At 34.3% G+C, this 26863-nt stretch overlaps 1 pseudogene; it reads right to left on the minus strand.

Moving 5' to 3' along the window:
* Positions 1–4738, minus strand: part of LOC114077150 — a 114253-nt pseudogene extending 109515 nt beyond the window's left edge.
* Positions 4739–26863: the final 22125 nt, after the last annotated feature.

The following is a 26863-nucleotide window of genomic DNA, read 5'->3' on the forward strand; positions in this document are numbered from 1 at the left end:
TTATATTAAATGGCATAAAAAATTTTAATCCCGCACTACTTTTGATATCTTATGCTATGAATGAAAGTTAAAGGGGTTGTACAAGACCCCAAAGGGTTAGGTGGACCTTGTGACGATCCACGGGTTCTCCCAAACTTCTAACTTGTGGGTTGTGATAGACTTTGTATCAAAGCATGAGGTCATGGAAAATAATTTAAGGTCTAAAGTCTCACAAGCCACATCTAGTAGAGTCTTGGCGTTGGTGTGAGTCTCAATACATCAATGGAAAAAAGGCTATAAAATAATAGAAGTTTCACTTTATTCTCTATTCAAATGTCGTGTGTTAGAGTTGGGTTATATAAGGTGTCTTTTCTCAACATCTTCTCTTTGTGTTTATAGAACATGAATACGAAGATATAAACCGCTACAAGTTAGGAGAGATGTGTATCTTATGAGAGGATCCCTCCACAAATAACTCCTATGCCTCAAGCTCTTTTTGTTGAGGGGGATATGACTAATGCAGAGTTGCAGGTTGCCTTAATGAATTTGACCCAACTCATGATGGCTAAATCTCATGTCGTCAATAATCACTCTGTTCCCAAGCTAACCAAGGGGTGGACCCCAACCTCATGCTAGTACTCTCGCTTCTAGAATTCGCGATTTCATGAGTATGAACCCTCCTACATTTCATGGTACTGAGGTGGATGAAGATCTACAAGGTTTCATTGATGAGGTGTTCAAAGTGGTGGATTGTATGGGAGTGACCCCTATGGAGAAAGAGGAGTTAGCCTCTTACAAATTGATGGATGTCGCTCAAGTGTGGTTTGAGAAATGGAGGTATTATAACCCCATGAGAGAGGGTCTAGTTTATTGAGAGGTTTTCATAGAGTCTTTCCTAGATAGACTTTCCCGTAGAGTGGAGGGAGAAAGAAATGGCTGAATTCAGGAATTTTCATAAAGGGGGAATGAGTGTTCAAGAGTACTACCTAAAAATCTTCCAACTCTCTAAGTATGCCTCAACCATGGTAGCCAAACCTAGGTCTAGGATGAAAAAATTTGTGATGGAGTGTCTACCTTGGTGGAGAAAAAATGTCTTGCGACAATTCTTCTTAATGACATGGATATATCTAGGCTCATGGTGTATGCATAACAAATTGAGAAGTTCAAAATTAGTCAGATAAGGCAAGAGTTTAAGAGGCCTAGGTCGGATAATTCCAGTCACCAAAAACCTAAGAAGAGGTTCATTCACCAAGAGTCTTCAATGGGGAAGAAGGATAGGGATAAAAACCAACATTCCTAAGGTGGTTGCCATACTTTTTAGAGGACTAGGTGTACTTCTTGTGGAAATCAATAATTGGGTAAGTGTCTTGACAGAACAGATAGTTGTTTGGTATGTGGTACTAAGGGACACAAGATGAGGGACTTCCCTAAAATCAAATCAAAGGGTAAAGTGGTCAATCAATATCCTCAAGGTGGTTTATATCCCAATGCTCCATAGAAGAATCATCCCAATGGGCTGGAAGCTAGGAAATATAACTAATCCGGAGTTGATAGTCCTGGTAGGTTTTAACTCTTTATTGATGTTGTGTTTACGTTATAAGATTTGTTTAAATTATTTTATATTTCATATGTTCATGCCTTCTATAAACATTGCTTAACGAATGAAATTGTTGAAATTCATGCATATTACACAATGTTACGGTGAATGCTCACTGTAAAACTTTTGATTTTTGAAAAAAATTGACTTGTATTTAGTAGAAGTTTCAATGTGTGATAAATGTGAATAATATGAGAATGTTTAATGTTGTATAAGTTATTTCCTCCATAAAAGAAAAATAATGGTGCGTTTTGAATTTGTGAAGTTTCGCAAAAGTTGCCTGTGTTACAAGTATTTGGAAATGTTAAATGGTTCTCCTTGTTAGTTTGTGCCTTGACTATGAATGTTTGATAATGATTTTAATTTTTTATGTGTTTCTAATGTATTCCTTGATAGTCTTAAAGTTTTTGTGTCATTCAAGGACGAATGTTATTCCAAGTGCGGGAGAATGTAATAACCTAATACACACTAAGGTTAATTAGATCTTCGTGATTGTTTCTTGAGTTAAATTTATAATAAAATGAGTTATACTATTGTCTTTACGAAGTGTGTGAATTTTGGTTATGTTTGGAGGTGAAACGTCCAAGAACGTCCATGACGTTCGGAAAATGTGCCTTAGATAGTGCTTGTATGTTCACATGTGTTTGAGTGAGTTTTACGTGTTCATTTTTCTTGAAATTGAAGTGAGATGTTCCTAATACATAGATTACTTTGTTTAGGGGTTTAAAGTCAGGGTACGACCCCACCTAGGACCCACGAGGGGCTCTAGAAGAGGATCCTAATGTCTAGAAAATATCTACTAAAGATGCCAAAAAACTAGCCCCTAACGACGGATGCAATCGACACCCCTTGGGTCAATCGACACCCCATCATCTAAGGTAGTAGGTTGTAATTAGTGTAGGGGACTCAACCCTAAATTCAATAGCCCCAAACCTAAATGACGCCCAGCAGAACGGGCCGTCGTTCAGTTAACACCCTGTAGCTTGGGTCCGTCGATGGTTTCCAGCAAAAGTTGTGGGACGGTGCCAGCTTTGGTTGTTTTGTTTAATTTGTGCAGTCTTCTGTTGTAAACTTCAATGTAAAAATTACACAGAAGTAGTTCAAATAAACCAGAGATGACCACTGGAAACAAAGTTCATAACATAGTTTAGAATGACCAAAAAATCAATCCATAACAACATGAACATGATATTTTCAAAGAACTGCAGAATAGGGAAAGGTTCATCATCAGACTGCATCTCTAGTGCATACAAAAAAGACTCAAACATCATCAGACTGCATCTCTAGGGCAAGGTTCATCATCAGATAGTGAACGAAAAAGATACAAACAAAAAATACAGACAGGAGAAATGTTTAGTAAGAAGAGAAGGAATTCTACAAAAAGACACAAACAAAATCTTGAACAAGGTAAAGATTTAACAGACAATGAACAAAAAAAAGAGGACGAGGCTGCAAGAAAATCCCCTGCAGATTTTCCTCTCCAATTTTCTCTGCCTTGTCTGTAGTTTAATATAGCTACAACCTCTTTGCGGAGAAAAAATCAACTTTCTTTATGATCATGTATAATGCATATACTATTTCTTCTAATGCAACCTACCAAACGACCTGAGAGTCGATTAAACAAGTAACCATCAAGGATCTATCAAACATAATAAATCTACCCACATGATTTTCTTATTAATGGTCATGCTCTAGATGGTTTCTCTACCCTACAAAGGTAAAGGTTCGCAAACCATTAAACTCTATACTAATAACAATAATATTATAATTGTCTAGCATGTAGACATTTTAAACACAGCTGCACCACACTAATACTAACATCCACAACCACTTAGCTAAAAGAAACCAATATTAATAAAATAGCAATCGCTTCATCAAGGCGCAGAAAGACAATTAAAAGACCAGCTACAATAGCCTTTACAATGAGCTGGATTCAGAAGTTAAAGGTAGAAAAAAGTGTCATCATTTTTTAATTGAACACCATTGGCATTTTCCATAAAACAGAATGTGTTAGACACAGTCTCCTCAATTGCACAATACTAAAAGAACAGTTATTCAACTAACGATTCGAGTGCTTAAACCAAAAACAAAAACATTCTTAACAGTTATAAATTGGTGGACTTAACTTATACAAGTTAAAATAAGTTTTGAATTTCATTACCAAGAACACCAACTAAACTAGAAGAAAAACAATATTGACAATATTAATAGAGAATTTGAAATACAAAATACCTTTTGAAGAACCGAATCTTGAGCTGACCCCGAAGAATATGGAAGATTTGTGCCTCTTACAGCTTGTGCACTACTTGCATCAATAGGTGAAGCAATGTTAGATCCAACACACCCTGGTATATCTTGAAAATTCAATCCAGGGTTGTTTTGCAGCAATTGAGTGAATAAATGTCGCATTTCTTCTCTCAATTATTCCTTTAGAGAAGTGATTTTAGCGCCATGCTTTTGTTTTATATTATTAATTTCCTCATGTTTATTCAAAGAAATTGTTATCACTGATCTACCATAGCACCTAACTCGACCAGGCTGCTCCTTTCCAAATACTGCCCTAAATACATCATCAACTGTTTCCCCAGAATTTAGGCGATTTTGAAGTTCAGCCTAATGAATAAAGTTGGCATCCATAGTGAATTGTAAGCACTATTTCATTTCCAATCCTATGATAGCGACCAAGAATTAATACATTATGAAAACTTTTCGTAAAAAATAATTAAACAATGTCGACAAATAATTGATATCTCCTCGAACTTGCAGAAGAAGAAGAAGAAGGCATACATGATTAAAATTTAATGTAGTAAAACTCCCCACAATATAAATGTTAAGTCTGAATAATGTTCACTAATAATCCTCTTTGAAAAACTTACTATTGCAACTTGGTATCAGCCTGGATTTCCTTTCCCGTCTTTGTACGAGTTGCAATAAATATTTCAGGCTTCGATGGTTCTTCGTTGTTGTCTTTGGCTGCACGCTACAGATTATATCAAAAGAAATTTTAAAAAATCAGTAAGTTCTTATAAAGTACAAAAAAATGAGAATCAATTTTTTTATGAAATGTCAGCTAAGTATTACCAATGCCACGCGTACTCTAGAAAAATTAATAGGTCCCATTCGATGCCTCCACTTTTGTTTTTTCCTATTTTGAGAATTCATCTCGCATGTAGCCTATTGTAAAAAACAAAGAGATAATTGAATTGATATGTATAAAAAGAATAGATATGATGCAGAATTAGTCGATGAGTGGAAATGCACCATTTTAACCTTACATTAACAGTTGGGTGTTTTCAATACTCGATCAACTGGCGGAATTGATTATGTGGATTTCCATCAGGACATTTTGCTGGCATATCCTCAAGGGTACTGTTTTTATCAAAACAATTATTTTTAATTTTTTGCTTGTGTCGCCTCCAAGCATCACGAAGACCAGTCATCACCCACTTCTTTCCTTCTACTAGAAGTAGAAATTTTTACTATGCAAAATAAAATATATTTAGTTTCAGGAAGTAAAAAAAATAATAAAATATGAATTCTCAAGAGTGGTTGTTTTTACATTGATGTATTCCCACATGAGCTTTTAGTATCCTTTGGCACCACATGCCAAGTAGTGTACATCAAGCTGATGAATCTAGTTTTCCTTGCAATTGTTCCTATGAAGTTGCTTAATTGTGACACTATCTTATTAGTTGGTCCCACCACTTGTCCTTTATCAAATGTCACCTAATTTTTTTCTTCCAAATTTCTTGCATGAATATCCTTACATGTTGTATATCGTCGAACTTTTTTTGGCTTCGACATTTCTAGATTGATGTAACAGACATGAAATAAGATATTTCTTTTATAATGAGTTCTAAATCTTACAAGGTTTAAAGCATACCTTTTGTACTACAATCAATGTCAATTTCCTTTTCGACATCACATTTAACTTTACTAAATTCTTCTTGTTCCACAGGATCATCCAATCCTTTGTTATGTTCATTAATAATAGGAGTATGCATAAATTCGACATCACTTGTTGTGTTGTTGTCACGTTTTGTTTCATCATATTTGTGTATCCCTTGATCTTTTAGAAATTTATCAAGAGTACTAGCTGGTATGACCGGCTTCCTCTTTACCTGTTTGCAATTCGGTAGATCAAGAATATCTTGTCGTGCATTTCCATTACCTAGTGTTGTTCCAGTGACATGTGCTGAAACAGTAACATCTTTCTTGAGTGACGTATGGAACCTAGAGTTATTCATAGTCTTTTTAGTTTGTCCTTTTCCTCCAATCATACGTGAGGTTCTAAGATCTTCCCTTGAAGACGATTGAATGACTAATTTGTGCCCAAGCAATTTACTCTTTCCTTGTTGTGGAATGAAATCCTCAGAATTCTTTCTTTTATGTGGTATTGGTGCCTTCTCTTTCTTAGTTTTATCATTGCGTTCATTTGCAAGTTGTTCTCTCTTATTCTTGAATTTGTTGGCCAATTCAGCACTTGATCGGTATTGCATATCAACATCCAGATTCTTCAATGGACTTTGAGCTTTGTTTGGATTCAAACCCTTTTTCTTTAGCATTGTTGATTGATTCATTCATTTTGCTTTGTTTAAATCTCTTCAATTTGTTTCCCAATAGTAAGTAAACCTACAAAATAATAAGATTGTATAAGTGAAAGAAGTAGCAGCAATGTAATTTTGATATAAGGTTTGTAGATAGATAGCTTATTATAGTAGATTGCAACATTTGAGTTTCTGAAATTTTCAGAATTTCTATAATTTCCAGAACTTCCAAAATTTCCTGAATTTATACATTAAAGTACTGTATAATATTGCAGAACTTATACAAAACAGTAATGTAATTACAGAACTCATTTTAAATCACATAATAAGTTAAAAACACAGAGTAAATAATCAACACAACTATTTTTGTCTGAGGCGTCTAATGGCCCCTCTCTGTAACATACAGACATAACCGTACATTTGGGTTAAATGTTGAATGAAGACTCCTAACAGCTCAACAGTTGCATTCCTATTTTTTCAATAGTTTAAACTGAAAAATAGTTTGAGCACGACATGACTATCCATGCTAATTACAGGCATTAATGTAACAAAATCATGAAATTGATTTAGTACTCACTGGCACAACGATTATCATAAGTAACCTTAGCCGTGATAATGTTACTAACATGTGCACACTGCTCCACTATGTCATTACCCTTAATTTAAGAGGAACAGTGTGCATAATACAATTGAGGAGCTACTTGGGTTAAAAATTACTTATCCGAATCATACTGCACAAGTTGGTTGGGTTAAAAAATTAATCAAAAAATTTGTCATCAAGATACAGAGGTCAGTTTTAGTTTACTGTGACAGCAACACAGACAGATCAACTTTTTTGAAGATGTCTGGAACAAACTAAAATGAGACTCAGTTAACTTTAATAAAACAGATTGAATCGATCATAACAACTAAGAATCTGATAATCAACAATCAGTACATGTTCCTCAAATAAATAATAATCAGATAAGAAACCAACATAAATCGTACAACTATGACATTGTGAAAGAAACAGACTCATTTCTGTGCACACTGTTCCATCATCTCATCACCATGTATTTAAGATAATTATTATTATTTTGGTTTATACCATGCAGAAGATAAAAACAGAGAAAGTTGTCTAAGATGGTTTTCACTATGTCATATGTGAACCTCCATACGTACAACAATCTAGGTGCAACACTATAATGAGTAAAGGTGCTAAAAGAGGAGGTAGACCTAAAATCATACACACAGAGTCAGGCTCTCTCCTATAAAGGATTCATATATGCAATACCAACTAACTGAAATAAAGCGTAATTTTTTATACACTTTAATTAAGTTTGGTATTTGTCATAAGACTCATTAGTCTGCATACAGACTTAGATAACAATGTGAATGTGGGATTTAATGACTTTTTTGTAAGGCATAACTTAATATTGTAATGAAATGGGCTCTAATAAAGCAGAATGAATATTGAGGATACATATAATTAATCACAACTAGTTAGGGTTGATGAGTAGTTGATTTAACATCTATTACACTACCAGGTAGTATGAGTAGAGCAACTTCTGCGATGACCAATGAAATATGCATAAAGAAGTCACTTGCGTCCTGTGAAAACTCTCACTCCCTCTATCCCTATTCAATAGTGTCATGCTTCTCATTACTTCCCCTGATTGCCCCACTTGATGAAAATGCAGAACACATTAGTATTAGCAACTGCCAAATGGACCTTAAGAAATCTCTATTTATTAAATGCAAAATCAGCTACTCGAAGTTCAAACATCCTTGTGCCTTGTATAGCTAAATAGCACAGTAAAAGAGGACGGATTCAAATTGGAAGAACTACTTGAACAAACAGAAAAAATTGATAACAACTGAAACAAGATATTTCAAACAACTGCAGACGTGACTGTATGCCATTATTATTGTTCCCTAGTTGAACAAGTTTGTTAGCTATTCGCGTTACATGCCCAATGTTTCCAATCCTGGGTGAGGTTCTTCCCTCAACAGAGGCCCTTGGCTGCATCCATATTTCAAAAACTGAGAGCTTCCTATTACTTAAATTAATAAAAGGTAAAGATTTGTACCTCTCTCGGAACGACAAACTCAGGACAACGACCAAACCAGAAGCAACTTCAAACTACAGAGTTGAATGCCTCTAATGCCAACTGCCTGATAATAAAATCAAAACCAGGAAGTATATAAATAACAAACGACAAAATTAAGCAAAAATCAGCTAGAAGTATAGGTTCCTCAATAAAATAATAATCAGATAAGAAGGAAACATAAATTACTTAACAAAACAACAATTGGGCGCATGAAAAAAGCCAACAGAATACTTAAACATTGTAGCGATCTAATATTACATTCCACATATTAGATATATTAATGTGTTTTACCAAAAAACTATTATATTACAAAAATAGTGAGTGAGCACTATATGATCATCACAAAAATAATGAAACTCATGGTGTGTCTTCTTCAGACTCGACTTCATCATTATACTCATGTTCATACTCGTCTTCAAACGCATCTGAAAAACTCATCTTCATACTCAGTTTCAGACTCATCTTTGAACTCATCTTCAAACTCCTCTTCATACTCGACCTCAAGTTGTTGATTGACAAATTCCTCCACAGGCACATCAATGATTGTTTCTGGTAAATCAGTCCTTGTTAAGATTACTTCACCATTATCTTTTGGTATAAATGGACCCTTCGAATGTTTAGATGGCTCATTTTCATAACTTTGTGGGAGATTAGATTCAACTTCATCACCAATGTTAAACAAGTCTCTTGGAACAGTCTACATAACATAATGTTTTTCTTGATCATATGGATCTTGCACATAGAAGCATTGGTGTACTTGAGATGCAAGCACAAAAGGCTCTTCATGAGAGCATCTCTTGTTAAAATAGACATATGTAAGGCCATAAAAAAAATTTCAACCTCATACCAATCACATTTAAATAAAACAACCTTAAAATCGCTGTAATAGTTTAATTCAACAATATCAACGATTCTACCATAATAAGTCAAATCTACTGCAATTTGATTTTTATTCTTTGAGCTTGCAAAGCTTGTAGTTGAGGCAATTAGTGTAACACCACTATTTTGTGTTTTACGCCTTGCATAACGCTGCCTAACATGTAATCTATATCCATTTATGAGATACCCAGAATATCATTTTGCACCAGAATTTGGTCCTCTAGACAATTGTTTTATCAAATCAGGCACATCCTCTTACAATGCACGAGTTTCAAACCATTGAGAGAAGTTTTGACAATGATTCTTGGCTTTTCTCCATTTAGATCTCCGTGACTGATTATTAAGCTTTTGCGCATGCTCTCTACAAAATATTTACTGTATTTGTTAAAATAATAAATTAAATAAGATAAAAATTAATTATACAAAAATAATACTATATTCAAATTAAGGTACTTAATATATTCTTGAACATCTTCACAATTTCCCAATAAGTATGCATGTGCCTGACTTAGTGACTTGTCATCTAAAATGATTGGATCAGTTTTCTTTGCTCCTAAAGGAACTACTTTGTTAGAAAATAAACTCACAGGTTCCGCGTCACTTGGGTCACATTCATCATTGTTTCACGCTCTTCTATTAAATCTGGTATGCACACCCCGGTGCAGATATTTTTAGAATAAAATGCAATCTATTCCCACTCGTGTCTCTGCTATGCAACCTTCTGGAAAACGCCAATTGCGAATGTGTGATTTGAATGTACCCATTTCTCTTTCAATGGAATACATCCATCGATTTTGCACTAGGCCGCCTAATATCACTTCATTCGCCAAATGAATAGGCAAATGAATCATGATATCAATAAATGAAGGAGGAAAAATTCGCTCCAACTGATTAACTGTTTCTATGATCTCTACTTCTGAGCAATCCAGTTCCTCCAATGTGATTACTTTTTGGCACAAACGATGGAAGAAGGAACTTAGACGAATCAAAGGAATAGACACATGATCAGGAAGAATGCTTTTAATTGGTATTGGAAGCAAGTAATGTAACATGAAATGAGCATCATGGGTTTTATAATTAGACACCTTTCTTTCATCCAAGTGCACACACCTAGATATATTTGAGGCACTACCATCAGGTAGCTTGGCTGTCTTTAAGACTCCACAAAAGATGGATTTCTCTCCATTTGTCATTGAGAAGAACGCCTTTTGAAACTTTGTTCTCCTACTATCTTCTGTATCTTGTGGATGAAGGTTCTTCCTGATTCCCATATCTTTCAAATCGTACCGTGCTTTTGCATGATCCTTTGTTTTTCCTGAAATATCCAAAAGAGTTCCAAGTATGCTATCAACTATGTTCTTCTTTATGTGCATTACATAAAGGTTGTGACGTAACAAGTTGTGCTTCCAATAAGGTAATTCAAAAAAATTGACCTTTTTTCCATGGGCCATCATTTTATCTCTTTCTCTTCTTCCCAAACACATTGTCAAAACCACGTAAGCTATTAAGAACATCAGTTCCCTTTAAAGGAGCTGGAGAAGACCTAGATTCAGTTTTTCAAAAAATATCTTTTGTTAGATCTCCATGGATGATCCATCGGTACAAAAACACGATAATCCATATAGCATATTTTTCGACTATGTTTAAGATAGCGAGAATTAGTGCCATAGTTACAACAAGGGCAAGCAAACTTTCCTTTTGTACTCCAACTAGATAACATAGCATATGCAGGAAAATCACTGATTGTCCATATAAGAGCTGCCCGCATTTGAAAAGTTTCATTTCTGGAAGCATCATATGTTTCAACCCCAGAATCCCATAATAATTTTAACTCTTCTATCAATGGTTGTAAGTAAATATCAATGTCATTTCCAGGTGATCGCGGTCCAGGTATAAGTAAAGAAAGTATGGAATATTCATATTTCATGCACATCCAAGGCGGCAGATTATAAACCACCAACATAACTGGCCATGTGCTATGTGATATACTTATGGTTTGAAATGGATTGAATCCATCACTTCACAAGCCAAGTCTCACATTGCGACAATCTTGTGAGAAATCTGGATGCACCCAATAAAAGTCTTTCCATGCTAGGCCATCAGCGGGATGCCTTAACTATCCATCTTTAGAACATTCCGCTTCATGCCACCTCAAAGAATCTGCCGTCTTTGAGCACATAAATAGCCTTTTGAGTGTAGGAATTAATGGAAAGTGTCTCTAAGTCTTTGCTGAAACTCGATGTTGTTTTTTTGAAGGCTCAAGGTCACTATCAACTTTAAGGGATTGAATATATCGTGAAGCTCCACAAGTATGAAAAAATTCGTCATCCTTATGATCATTCCTGAACAACATGCAATCATTTGGACATGCATCAATTTTCTCATAATCAAGACCAAGATTCTTACCCATAGACATGGTTTTATTGTAAGACTGAGGAATGTTCAACTCGGGCATCGCCTCTTTTAATAATTCTAGAAGAGAAGTGAATGATTCATTGCTCCATCCATGTAAACACTTCAACAAATATAAGTGAAGTGTGAATGATAATTTAGAGAAACCTATACAACCAGAATATAATTCTTGGTTTGCCTTTTCAATTAAGCTATAGAATTTCTTGGAATCTTCATTTGGACCATCATAAACTCCTCCAGCCTGTGCAACATATCTAAATTGATCATTGAACAACCCATCAATATCATCACGCGAGCAATCCATATCATCATCAACATTCAACTTGATATCCCATTCCTCATGATTGATCCATCTAGTACAGCCTAATAAATCCATGGCATATTAGATGATCATACACTACATTCCTTCAGTTCCAAAGAATATTACAACATTTCGCACATGGACACTGAATTTTCTCTCCATGAGGATCTTCACAAGAGTAAGCAAAATCTATAAATGATTCAATGCCATCAATATACTATTTGCTATACCTTGCTAAATTCATCCAATCCTTGGATGGGATATGTGAACTCTTAGAAAAAGATATTAATATTTTGTCTTTCACCAATAATCATTAACTAGTTAACAAATAAGTTTTAAAAGTCACGAGTAATCTATCAGAATCATGTGTTATGAGATGATAATAGTTTCTTACCTAGTCATGAGGCTTTCGCTATGTCAAATCAAACCTTGAATCCTCCACAAATGTTTTTCAATGTTGATGATATTATAAAGGAAAAAATAAGTACAATTAATAGGATATACATAATTAAGAAAGAAAATAAATAAATAGAATTCAAATGATTAAAAGTTAATGTTTTGGAATTGAATTTGGAGCATTAGTGCTTTTAGAGTTTTATGAGCTTTTAGAGTTAAAGCTTTAAAATCTCATTCTTGTGCACACCAAATCCGAGAAGTATCAAATATCTAATACCATGTTTAAACATTCAAGCAAACATTCTTATGATCCTATAATAGATATTCGATCAACGACATATGAATGTCGATTTGTATTAGGAATACAATAATTTTTATATGTGTTGTCTTAGTAATAAAACAGTTTCAAAATTTCACTGTATTCGTGAAACAACAAGTTTTTATATTTCTGAACTGTTGTATCAGTGATAAATGAAGAAAGATCTTTTTTATCCTTACTTTTTGTCGTGAATGTTCTGTGAGTGTATTATTTTTTATAAATGTTATCATGTTATTGAGATTCCGGCATGAATGAATGTAAACTAAAGAACTACAATACGCGTAACCCAATCAATAAAAACATTATGCATCATAGTCCAAGGATATTCAAAAGGTCAAGCATAAGAGTAGAAAGAAATAACTTCATGTGAAATAATGAATGCATCAGAATGATGATATGAAACCTCCATTAGCGGCCTAAATTTACTCAAGAATTTCTTTATTCCCCTTAAGTATCCATGGGGGGGGGGTACTCTGTTAGATTCTTTACATAATATTCACTCAGTTTGTTAAATCAGGTTGCATTCCTTGATGCTACTTTTGCTTAATTTTTAACTTTGATTTATGAAGGATTTTTAAGTGTGTTTATATTTTATGTACGTCCTATATGTTCTGTTTGCCTTTATAGTTCCCTTACAAATTCATTAACTATATTTCTGAAACTTAAAGGATGTGGATTTATCTTCTTATGTTTTAACCCGTGCAACCGAGTAAGCACGTCAAAACACCAAAACAAAAAAGTATTTTGAATCTAATTCTACACAAAAATGATACTTGAATCTAATTCAATACCAAAAACTATATCATGAGAAACTCAAGATCATGTAAGTAAACAATCATTCAAAGCATTTTTGAAATTCAACAAGTATTTCAACATGTGTTTCTTCAACATTGATTTTTCATTACACCTGGTAGTACCCTAGTGTTTAGAAAGAACATGGTTAAAACCACCGGTAAAGCCAACATTCTTGTGAAGCAATGATTCCTTATCTGTCCTACTTTATCAAGGATTAAGTCCACTAAATACCACATCAATTGAAACAAACTATTTCCACATCCATAGAACAAGAAGTCAACAAAAGGTGACCAGAAAAAATCAACAGAGAGACATGATTTTCAAATATTGCATGCTTATCTATTTGAAAACAACTGTTTACACAAACTTGACCAAATTTCTTAAGCTACAAATGTAGTTACTTGTGAACTTTACAAGTTTAGATAGAAATAAAAACTGGATATTTTCTTGATCATGTAAAACAACCAATGCATTTAGACCTTCACTTTTTTTAGTCATCTAAAACTTTATAGACCAAGGCATTCCAGTCAGCTTGTATTGTCTGTTAGCTGGTTTATATAAATTGATAAAATTATCAGTCAGCAGGTGCAGGGTAGTCCACGTTGGTCGTCAAACGTTTTTTTTTATTCTTTGTTTGCAAAAAAAATGCAGAGAGGGGTAGGGACCATATGATCATGTGTTACATGAGAGACTGTTTAGTATTGATAAGCTAAGTAAATTCAAAGTGGTCACTATATATAGTAATACCTAAGTTATACTGCTAGTTCTCATGTTTTACGTTACAACGTTTTGTAATTTCATATCTATGGAAAAGAAATGAATGGGTCATAACTCATTATTGTTAGTCAAAAGAGAACCGACGTTACAAGGGGGAACAATCTTCCACGGATTTGCCTTCTCCGATCACGAGGCAAGTTGTATCAACTCTAAACTTAACACCCAACAATATTAACCCCTTGCTCTCACCACCTCCACCTTTCGTCTGCACTCTCCCTGCCACCCCAATCATATCGGAAATTACATCATTTTTTCTCTCTTTTAAATTATTTGTCATTTTTCAAGTTTACCACAAAATTGATATTTCTCCTGTCTAATTTTATTTGAGTTATTTTTTTCAGTCAATGTAAAAAAGAAACAATACATTGTAAAGAAGTGAGGAGATTCTCTATGATTAGGAATGTAAAGAAGAGATCAACATTGTTTCCTAATGTTTATTCTTATATGTTAAAACTGCTTTTTTATTTAGTTTTATCACTAAGATGAATAGACTATAGTCTAAAAGATATGGTCACAAGTTTCAAACTTGGAAGCATACATATTACAACATGTTTATTCTTTAAAAATTACAAAAGAATAAATATATTTTAAGATCTTTAGTAGGATTATTCGTGTTCATTACTAATTGGAATATCTACAGTTTGACATAGACTAAAGGGAAAGGCATCCGATCAATTGAAGTCACAGAGAAAAAGTGTTGGTGGATACCACCATAGGTCCCCCCCACTGAAGATAAAAAAATTGCCCACTTTGTGGATCATGACAGAACCATTGAAGACGATAGGAAGGGGAAACATAAAGTTAGTGAGGAAAAGGTTGATAATGAAGTTGTTAACTTCATCAAGAGGACAGACGTAGAAACAGACTTTAGCATCATCCAAAAACAGTCTTATAGCACTTGACCATAGACTATCTTTGCAGTTCTATTTACTTCTATTCTATATGCAAGAACATTACATGTAATGAAATTAGAAAGTTACAAGCTATTTCTCATTTGTTGCATCTAGCTTATCAAATAGGACAGACTTTAGCATCATACAAAACTTTCTCTCCATTTTATTTGCACTGACTTCTCCTAATTTTTCTAAAACTTCCCTCACTTTCAACGATATCCAAAACTCAACAGGTTGTCCATACTTCAAAAAAAAATCTTCTACTTCTATTTTGTTATTGCTAGTAACAATTAGCAGAAAAGAAAGAAATGATAATCCTCAAGTTGAAAGTAGAATGTTACAAAAATTTGAGCTCCCAGAATGGCATTCCACTATTTGACCTTGGAAACATGTCAGGAAAACTAGGCAACCCCTAAGAGTTTCTTGTTTCACCTGGACAACCTTGAAGGAAGCATGTCTATCAAAAGACAACCTCAGGAAAAAAGGTGTAATCCTCATCAACAGATGTGTCATGTGCAGGCAAGCCAATGAGAGTGTTAATAACCTTTTTTTGCACTGCCCTGCAACAATTAGCTTATGGTATTATTTATACTCTATGCTTGGTCTACAATGGGTAATGCCCTACAACATGAAGGATGCTTATGCCAGCTGGATATTGTGGAAAGTTGACAAATCCATCAGAAAGATCTGGAGGATGATCCCAGCAGCCATTTTTTGGAGCATATGGAAAGAGAGAAACAACAGATGCTTTAATGGAATATCAACCTCTTTATGCACTCTTAAAGCCCAATGTCTAGTTAGTTTATTTAGCTGGCACTTTTATGCCAATGTAAACAGTGTGGATAACCTTTCGGATTTTGTTAGTTCCCTATCTCTAGTACAGTAGAGTAGTAGGGTTCCCTATTGACTGTTTCACATGTTTTTGCCAAGCTAGCTCCATATTTTCTTTTTGGAGCAGCTTCTTTGCACAAGGTGCTTTTGGAACTTTGCATCTTCTTGATGCTTTCTAATATCATTTAATTACTTTATCAACAAAAAAGTTGAAAGTAGAAAAAGAACCAAAACAATTAAAGACGTTGAAATAATTTCTTTACTAAGAAATTAAGTTATATGCATTAACAATTAAAGCATGCTACGCTATTATTGTAGTTTTACCAGTTATAGAAGGTAATAAAATGTGCACCAATCAAACTTCTCATACACAGTAACTTGTTATTGTAAAAAATAATAATTATGTACTTTCCAGCCGCAATAGTTAAGTGTATTAATTTTTTTTTCTGATAGATCCCTTTATAGGTTGAGATTTCCTATTTGTCATAACTGTAATGTCCAGCTCTTGTAAAACACTCTCACAACTTACTGCTCCCTCTCTACCCCTTCTAGACTTGAAAAATATATCCTATATCGTCTATCTCTAAGGCATATGATTCATTTTCTATATAGTGCAACTCAAAATACCAAGAATGTTTAGCAAATTCATACTACGAGGTGATCCCAAAACAACTAAGAAATATTCAACTAAAGTTTCTAATGTACACTTGAAAATGCACTAGAGAAACAACAAAATGACTTCTAACACTTCTAGGCATGTAGTCAAAAAAGAAAAATTTTACAAGCAAATAGCTATAAGACATAATCAATGTGGTTAACAAAGGAACAAACCAAGCTTAAGGTGAGCACAACTATGAACTCAGGAAGACTAAAAAAACAGTGACATTAAAAAAGACATTAAAAACTTTTCAAATTCATGTAGAGTAGCTACTTACACTTGACGAAATCTATATTACGAACAAAATATCGTAGGTATCACCAGCTTCAACAATTTAGTTCTTCAAAGAAAGACGACTTAGCTACAACTCAGTTCTTAATATAAAGGTGACTTAGCTTCAGCTTCTACATTTAACATTCAAGAGCAAACACTAGTGAGTCAAAGATAATCTGCCTATTTATACGTATTACAACTATAAACTAAATTCCCAAAATCAACAAAATTCGTATCAACAACACAAGAACATAAAAACCCTAACATCAATTTTTGACTGACACAAAAGCAAATCAAAATCTTAAAGCTATAATTTAGACTTTTGAAGGTAAAATCTCTTACCTGATAAACTCTATTCCAAAAACCTAAAGCTATAAGACATGAGGCATGTTGATTTGTGAAGCATTTTCTTTAAATTTTCAAAAGGAAATCTGATGGAACAACATTTTACCCATAAATCATTGAAGAAAATCATCTTCTTCAGCTTTCCGATCTTGAACAACGAAGCTGAGAGGAAAATCGTCTTCTTCAGTTCATGTTCAGAGAAATCGCAGTGCTCTTTGATTTTTCAGCAGAAAATGGTGTTCTTCAGTTGAAGTTTAACAAAAATGTGACGAATGGTGTTCTCCAATCTTTAACAACAGCTGATTTCTTCCGTTCTTCGATCCTTCTTCAGTTCAAGCGAATGGTGTTCTTCAGCTGAAAATGGAAGCTTCAGCTGAAGTTTTAGGAAATGTTGCCTTTTTTTATTTCTTTAATGTTTTATTCTTTTTAATTTTTCTTTAATGTTTTATTTTTTTTGGCCAAATAAATTTGGAAGGGAGATGAAATTTTAATGTTAAAATGTTGGAGGGAATATAAAATTTTGGTGAAAACACTAAGGCCACATTGTTAATGTGTTGTATTTACAATTATAAAAATAACACACTTTAAAAGTGTGGCCATTCATGGAAATAGGTGTTGCCAACTATAACAACAATTATAAAGTGTAGGTTATCCCATTAAAGAGTATATTTTAGATGTGTTGCTAAAATTAATGTAGCTAAAAGTCAAAATCTTTGGATACACTTTAAAAGTGGTCCCAAAAGTATTTTAGGAAACACTTTATAAGCGTTGTCCAGATTTACTGTTGCCGTAGACCTAAAATGGTGTAGTGTAATGTGCATAGCCAATAATCTTTATATTATGCAAATGATAAAATAATGGGCATAGCTGATAATTATATGCCAATAAAGAGAGCAAATCCTGGTCATTCATAGATAGTTGGCGCTTTTAGTCATAGGCTATCGCCCATTCCTGATAGCCGCAGTTCTGCCCGTTCCCTATTCCATTAAAGAATGAATGGGAATTGATCTGACAACAGCTGGGCAAAATCCATCTCTTTCCATCTCTATGTTCGCATAATGACTCAATCATATGGAGTGTGAATATATGCCCCAAAAACCTTATATTTTTCAAATGAACAAATACTCTGCTTAGACAAAAAATATTTGCTTATAAAGAGTTCATTCCAATTAAACAATAATCGAAAGAATAACTTGTGCTAAGGTTAGTCAAATCATTTCCTTAGTCTTTTTGATTACTTTGTTGATTCATTCTAGGTATGGGATTACAATGAATCATTTCACTTGTAAGTAAAACATAAAATAAAAGAGATCATTGAAGTACATAACAAGAAGAAGAAAAAGAATGAAAAATAAACTAAGTATGGAGAGGGGAGATTTCCGCCTAACGGAGTAAAAATATTAACTTTTGCTCGAGTTGTTCTAAAATTATGCTCATGATTCAATGGTCTTATGTTTATATAGAAAAAATTGTTGTGTGATTTAAATGCATACAAACATGTCGTATTCCTAGCATGAATAACAAATAATTATATAGGAAAGTAAAGTGACTTTACTTTGCAGAAACAACATGTTGCTATAGGAAGAGCTTTACATGATCATGCATAATCCTTATGTGTTTATGTGCATACGCACATACTTACTACAAGTGTGTACTAACCCATATACTATTATTATTTTTTTAGGCGCAGGTCCGGGAGTATATTGAAGATTCATTGAAGCGGTTTGGATTAGCGATCTCCAGACATTGGTAGGTCCTCTTGAGATCGAGGATTCCTACGTTTATTATTCTACCTTTAGTTCCCTAGAGTTTCATTTCAAACATATATCCAAGCGTTTGTATCATGTACGGTTCGGCAAACTATTATTAATACTCTGATTCCTTTTTTAAATTGTTTAATCTATTGATAGATGGTTATTTCGGGTGAACACTCTTCGTCGATGAGATAAAGTGTTCAGTAGCAACCACAATAAATTCTAAGTGATTTCTAAGATAGGTTGGAGGATGAATGCACTTCGTGAGTTGAGATATGGTGTTCACTAGTTATCCTTAACCTATAGTATATAGTTTTGAGAATCCATGGCGAGGTCTCCTTAGCAATGAGAGGATATGAAGAATGGTTGTTTACACTTCCTGTGTTGAGATTTTGTATTCCAATGTACCTTTTTTGATGATTACTCCTCGTTAGTACAGAATGAGTTACTTAGTAGCAATCTCCTTATCCTATAACTATGAGCCCACATAGTTGTCAGTTATTGGAAAATCCATGTAAAACCTAAGAGAATGACTTACTCTAGGAATGTGAGGATCCCTCATCCAATAGGGGTTAAAATCGGGATTTCATGTCTAGATCTCATGGTCTATGTCAGTTAAGCTAAACTCCACATAAGTAATGAAAGTACTAAGTCTTCTAAAAGAGTGTACTACTTAGGGTAGGTAGTGGAATGGGACACTATCTATCCATTGTACTCGGTAGGCATTCCGAAAGGGGAGTCTTGGTGAGACTAATATTAATAGAAAGTACTAAGTCTTTTAAAAGAGTGTACTACTTAGGGTAGATTTTTGAATGGGACACCATCTATTCATTCAACTACGTAGGCATTCCGAAAGGGGACAATTGGTGAACGATATTTGAATTGTATGAGCTAAGTCTTCTAAAAGAGAGTACTTCTTAGAGTAGGTGGTAGAATGAAATGCAATATACTCATTTTACTAAGTAGTCATTCCGAAAGGGAAGTTTAGGTGTGTTGTTTTAGTGTTCTTCTAATGTTTTTTCATTGAGTGTGGAATTCTTCTCCCGAGGTGAGTAATCCAAGATGGGGTAGTCTTGGGGATAATGTAGGTGTGTATTGAAGAAGGTATATGGAAATTTCGTTCATGTCTTACCTTGGTAAGTCTTAGGATAACCATAGCTACGGAAACTCCTAATAAAATGAGTTTACTTCTTCTTGGCTTGACTTTGAGAGTTCAGTAGTTTGGGATTAAATGATTTCACGGTAATACATAAATGAACTCATTTTAATTTTGGATAATTTACTGTAAAATGGTCCTTTTTTTAAAAATGATTGAAATCCTTTTCTAAGTGTGAAATTATAATCCGTATATTATTTTACTTATATATTCATGAATGCTTTACTTAATTGACATGAAAGTATGTTTTTTTACTAAAAATTTCCCTTTTTGCATGTTTTTGCATATGCCATACTTAGTACATTATTTGTATTAACCTCATACTTTTATATACTCTATAACTATAGGTTTATAAGAAAGAAGTAGCTTAGAAGGCGAAGCATGGGAAATCTACTCTCCCAAGATTTGACATGTCCACAAATATTCGTGGACAGAGTCTATGTTTCTTAGATTTGTCATTAAGACTTATTTTGTATTTCTTTCAAATATAAAGGGTCGTGTCCCTAAGATATTATATTGTGTCTTTATGTTTGGCTTGTGACAATGAGATTTTTTATGTATTTATGGAAGAATTCCATTTAATATTAAATGTCGTGAATATTTTTAATTTTGCACTACTTTTCATGTATTATGCAATGAATGATAGTTAAAGGACTTGTAAAGGACCCCAAAGGGTCAAGTACACCTTGTGACGATCCAAGGGTTATCCCTAACTTTTACGGGGTACTTGCTGGTACTGTCAAGAGGTGTCATTGAAGCAAGCTTGGAATCTTGTTATCAGTGAAGCAAAGTTATAGTATGTCCTCACTTGACTAGAGGGCATAATAGTCTTTAGATTTAATTAATTCAAATATTGTAATAGACTAAGTAATTCTATATTTCGTATTGAATGGGCCGTGTCCCAAAAATTCTTTAGTCTAACATTGGCATATGTTTGAGATATAGTATTTTCCTATGATTTTTATATGAAATATGTTTTAAGATCGTTCATGTGAAAAGTTTAATACCCAACTACTTTCCGTACATGAATGCATTAAATGATGTCAAGGGTATGTACAAGACCATCGAGAGGTCAACTACGCCATGTCACACCTCACTAGTGCCATATCTTCTAGGGTTTACTCTCTGGATGTGACAAAGTTTTCATCAGAGTATAGCTTATAAAATTAGTCTTTAGGAATCAAGAAGTCTCATAAATACGTGTCTAGTAAATTCCCGTTAATTGGTGTGAGTCGTGACACACTATGGGTGAGAGACTATACGATTATAGAAATTTCCTTCTTTCTCTAGTCTTGTATCGTGTCGTAGAGTAAAAGTTATGAGTGTATTTCTTATTGATTTTGTTTGTGCTATTAGTAAGATGAATACTACAAGGATGGATGCTAGAAGGTTTGAAGAGGGAAGGGTAAATAAGGAGATTCCTCTTCAAGTTGAATAAGTTGAGAAAGTTCTTCAAGGTGCTCAAGGTTCTAGGAACTCTCAAGTTCCTATTATTGAAGGAGGTAATGATACGACTAATTGGGAGATTAGAAAGGTTTTACTTACTTTATCCTGAGCCATGACTGAAAGTGTGAATAGGGGTGTTGAACCTATAAGAATAAAATGGAGAGCACTATGACCTCTAGATTGAGAGATTTTATGAGGATGAATTCTCCTATCTGTCTTGCCTCTAAGGGGGGAGAAGATTCCCAAGATTTCCTATATGGTTTTTATAAGGTGTTGAGTGTGATAGGGGTGACTTCTAGGGAGAAGGGGAGTTAGCTTCGTACCAATTGGGAGAGGTTGATCAAGTGTGGTACACTCTATGGAAAGTTAATAGTCCGGTTGTGTCGATTCCTATAGAGTGGGAGGAGTTTATGTAGACATTCTTCGGAAAGTACTTTCCCCATGAGAGGACGGAGGTGAAGGTTGAAGAGTTCATTAATTTCAAGCAAGGCAATATCAGTCTTGAGGAGTATTCCTCGAAGTTCACTATGTTCTCTAGGTATGCTCCATCCTTGGTGTCTAATCCTAGGGATGAGATGAGTAGGTTTGTGACCGATGTTGCCGACCTTGTTAAATAAGAGTGTCGTACGACCATGCTCCATAGTAACATGAATTTATCTAGACTCATGGTGTATGCCAAATCCATTGAGTAGTCTAAGCTTTGTAAAATTTGTAGAAACTTGAAAAGGAGTGAGCCAAGTGAGTAAAAACCAACCTAGGTTCAAGAAGAAGGCTCAAATTCATGATAAACCTAGTACTCGTAAGGTCAAAATTTTGAAGGGTAGTGGTTCCCAAGGCGGTACACTTACTTGTGATACTTTTGGGAAGAAGCACTATGGGAAGTGTCTAATGGGTACCGGGAATCACTTTGGTTGTGGTAAGGATGGAAACTAGGTGAGGGATTGTCCTACTATTGCGGCTAGAAGAAGGGAAGGTAAGCAAGTTCCTCCAAGTGTTCTAGGTGATGATGCTCCAAGCAAGAATCACTTCTATGCACCCCGGGCTAGGGGATCAAAGCCGAGTGATGATGATGATGATGCTAAGTTCTTGTTTTTCTCTCATTTTATTGTTATGAGTTCCTTCTAAGTGGGGGAGTATGGTGAGTAGTAAAGTTCTTATTTTATTTCTCATCTCTTCAATTCAATTAAAATTATAATTAAATTGTTCTTTTGATTGAAAATGGTTCTAGTTTGTTTAGAATTGATGTGTATGATCATGAGAATGAATATAAAATGAGTTCTTGCTATTTTTAATGAATTATGTGAGTAACATTACATAATGAGTCGTATATTAGTTTTTAGCTTTTTGGTATGTTGTAAGTCTCTTACGTGAAATTGGTGTTCCTCCTAATTTATGTAATATGTATGGTGTGATATCGTTATGTACTGCTATTCTAGAGTTAATCATCTTTTAAATGTGCCTAAAAATGTAGCAAGTGTCATTCGAGGATGAATGTTCTACAAGTGAGGGAGATTGTGAAACCTCTAAAATGACTAATATAAAACTAGAGCGTAATGCTTGTGTCTTGATTTTTTGAAGTCCTAAAATGGGTCATAATGAGGTTAAATGAAGTTTGTGAAAGTTTCATGCAGTTTGTAGGTCAAACGTCCAAGAACGTCCATGACGTTCGAAAGGTTTGCCTTGAAATAACCTTGTGTGTCTTAATGTATTTCGTCGAGTTTAACGTGTTCGTGTATGATAAAATTGACGTGATAGGTCCTAATGTCGTATACAAACATATTTCAATTTGAAATATCTGGGCAAAAGTCCCCAAGGACTAACCAAGGGTCCTTGTGGAAAGGCCGATTGTGTGAGACAAAACTGCCTAAGGCAGTCCCACTTAAGGAGGGAAAGTGGCACCCAATAGGCTGGTCGACGCCCCATAGGTGGTGGGCATCAATGTAGACATAGCCTCGGGAGCTTAGCTCCCATTTTCCAGGAACTTTTCCAATCAATGGTCGACAGGACAGCCTGTGAAGGGACCTACGCCCCATCGATGGGCAACCATCGATGGTGGCCTACAACTATTCACTAATCACTGTTAGGTCCAAAATAAAATTAACGCAGTTATATAAGGGTCTCTAGTGTATTTTAAGTGGGTTTATAAGTCCTAACAATCTAGATGAAATCATTGGTCGAAATCAAAAACAAAAATCTCTAAGTAAATCTCTAGAACTCCATTAAAGTCAACATATAAGATATATCTTGGATTGAAGATTGGATAGTGATTCTTAATCAATTCTTAATCAAATTATTGTCTAGCATCAATTTAGGTATGGTCTTCATATTTGAATCTCTTTTCTTCAAGGATCCAACTTTCAAAGTGATTTCCAAAGTCTTTCAAAGATGAATTTTTCCAAATTTGATATCTATCCACGGGTTCATGCATAAAACGTTTTGAATCATTATATATTGATTGAATTGATGTTAATCTGATCATTTTAACCTAATTAATCGAAGAACCCATTTAATTCATGAACCCTAGTTTTTAACAATTTTGTGGATCACTTGATTATGTTGTAATGTTATTGAATTCTTATGTAGTTTGATTAGGGCTATTGAATATGATAGAATCATGTTAGGATTGTTATTATTCTGACCTAAATTCATAAATTCATGTTGTATGATACTTGATTCATTTTCTATTGTAAGTATTGAATTGAATTGATGATCATGGTCATGGGTAAGGAACTTTAGGTATTGTGTTAGGATGATTTATCGATGGATTGAAGTGGGATTGGCGCTACACTGACCTAATTTTCTTTATATTAGGTACTTACGTCTTGAATTGTGTTGTGATAGGTATAGTCCACTTATGGTAGCGGTACTATTCTGCTTTACTAGTGAATTTTGAGGATTCATCGGTGTTAATTTACAAATTATGATGATCATGGCCTTGTCGGTATTAGTTGATGTATTATGATGGCTTGTGTAGTTGAATTACGTGAATTATGATCATATCCATCTAATTGTGAGTAAGGTGAAATTATGTGTTCTTTTGTTGATTAGGTGCTCATGTTAGACTATAATAATGACCTTTTGTGTGTAGCCTTAGGGTTTATGTATGATTCATCCTACTTGGTTATAGGAGTCTTATGATGGTCATATTGATAGTTCTATAGTAGGGCATAAGGTGACCTATAATTGATTTGTTTGTCCCTAGGTGCTCTAGAATAGTATGATATGAGTATGGTATGGTGAAGTGTGTGTGTCTTTATTTGGTAGACTTCTGTCCCTTACTTGATACATGTAAAGTGTGAATATGACTTCTTGACTTAGTAATCTAACGCTCCTTACTCTTTTATATGTGATTAACATATGATTTTGAACAAAGCTAAGAAGGTCCTTTATATGGAACCTTCGTCCTAGATGTAAGGTTATGATATCCTTGAACTTGAAAGCCATAGTTACATCCTTCCCGTGTGAAAGGTGGACTAATTAATTGTTGGATAGAACGACATGAAATAATCCTCAGGAAAGTCATTGAGCTATCCTCTTAGACAGTGTAGGTAGCCTTAGTGGGCCCTATTTGGTAAGGTGTAATGTGATTGTGTTATGAAAAGATATGGAACCTCTTCATGTGATCTTTTATTGAAAGTAATCTATGAGAACAAAGACTATAACGGAGTTAGTATGCTTGGGAATTTTCTCTATCTGAGATGACTTTAGAGAACAAATAAACCCTCGATATTTCTTAACCATATGCCTACATTGGATATGTCCTTGTTCTACCATTGACCCATAGAACAAACCTCCACCAGTATAGGTTCATGACTCCGGATTCCATGCATAGCTAGTATGGTCTATGTCGGTTATTTGCTATTCTCATAATATGGGATACCTACTAGTGTTTGAGAAGTTCTATGAGGTTTAGTTGGTGGTATGTGACGCTATATAGACATTGCACGATTAGAATTTGAAGATATTAGCAAGTGATTCCCTAGGTCTTCTCTGAGACCATTACCTGAATGTCTTTATATGTTGAATGTCTCCTAAATGAACTTATGAAGATAATGACTTAAGTTAGAAAGTATGTAATTGAATAAGTACTTATCAATAATAGTTTAAGGGTTGCCTAGATAAGGTGTGAAGAGAGCATAAAGGATGGTATCTTCATGTCTAACCTTGGGAAGCCTAAGAATGAGTTTAGATAAGAAAGTTGGTTGATGAAGTAGAAATGATCTAAATTTAGGAAGTTTTAAGGATTATTTAGGTAATCTTGGAGAGGGTGTATATGCATTGTATTATTGAATTACTTAAGTAAGTCTTTTGATAAACTTGGGGAGGAGAATGTCATATTATGTATATTTTATTGTATAAAGTGAGAATGATCTTATTCTAGACAGTCTAAAGGATCTGTTAGGTGTGTGTGAAGGGATTGTATGGGCGGTCCCTTCATAAGTCGCTCAAAGGGGGCCTTAGAATCATCTTGGGTAAGTGGATCGCATATTTATGTGTTTTGGACATACTTTGATACTATAATGTAAAGTGTGAATTATATGTGAAGTTATAGTGTAGTCACTGTAAGCTCACATTTAGTTCACTATGACCTTACTATAAAGTGCATATAAATTTCGTATAATTTCTAATGTGTTCTAGTTGTGATGTTTGGTGTTTAAATGTGATTCTTATGCTTATACTATGAAGTTTTACTTAAAAAGAGCATATTTCTTATAAATGTCTGTTTCTCATTATTTTTTTCATTAAGCAATTCTTAATACATGTGTTTTTACTAATTCCTTATTTTTGTGTATCTTTAAAGGTGTGGTTAGCAGATTAGAGGTGTAGTTGATGTAAGCCTAGAATCTAGTTATTGTTCAAGCCAAATTCAAGTATGTCCTAACTAGACTCGAAGGTATAATCGTCTTCAGATTTCTTTTATTCGATATTCTAATAGACTAAGTAATTCTATATTTCGTATTGTATAGGCCGTACCCCAAATATTCTTGAGTCTAAGATTAACATATGTTGAGATTTAGTATTTTCCTATGTTTTTATATGAGAGATCTTTTAAGATAATTCATGTGAAAAGTTTTAATTCCGCACTACTTTTCATACATGAATACAATGAACGATTTCAAGGGCTTGCACAAAACCTCTGAGAGGTCAAGTACGCCATGTTACACTCCGAGAGTGCCATATCTTCTAGGGTGAACTCTCACGAAATGAAAAAATTGGTATCAGAGCATAGGTTATGAAAGTAGTCTTAGGAATAAAAAATTCTCACTAAGCCACGTCTAGGAGAGTCCCATTCATCGGTGTGAGTCACGTCACATCTATGGGCTAGAGACAATAGGACGCTAGAGTTTACCTTCTTTCTTTACTCTTGTGCCGTTCCGTAGATTAAAAGTTATGAGTGTATTTCCTAATGCTTTT

This window comes from Solanum pennellii, chromosome 5, assembly GCF_001406875.1.
Source record: "Solanum pennellii chromosome 5, SPENNV200".
Taxonomy (NCBI): domain Eukaryota; kingdom Viridiplantae; phylum Streptophyta; class Magnoliopsida; order Solanales; family Solanaceae; genus Solanum; species Solanum pennellii.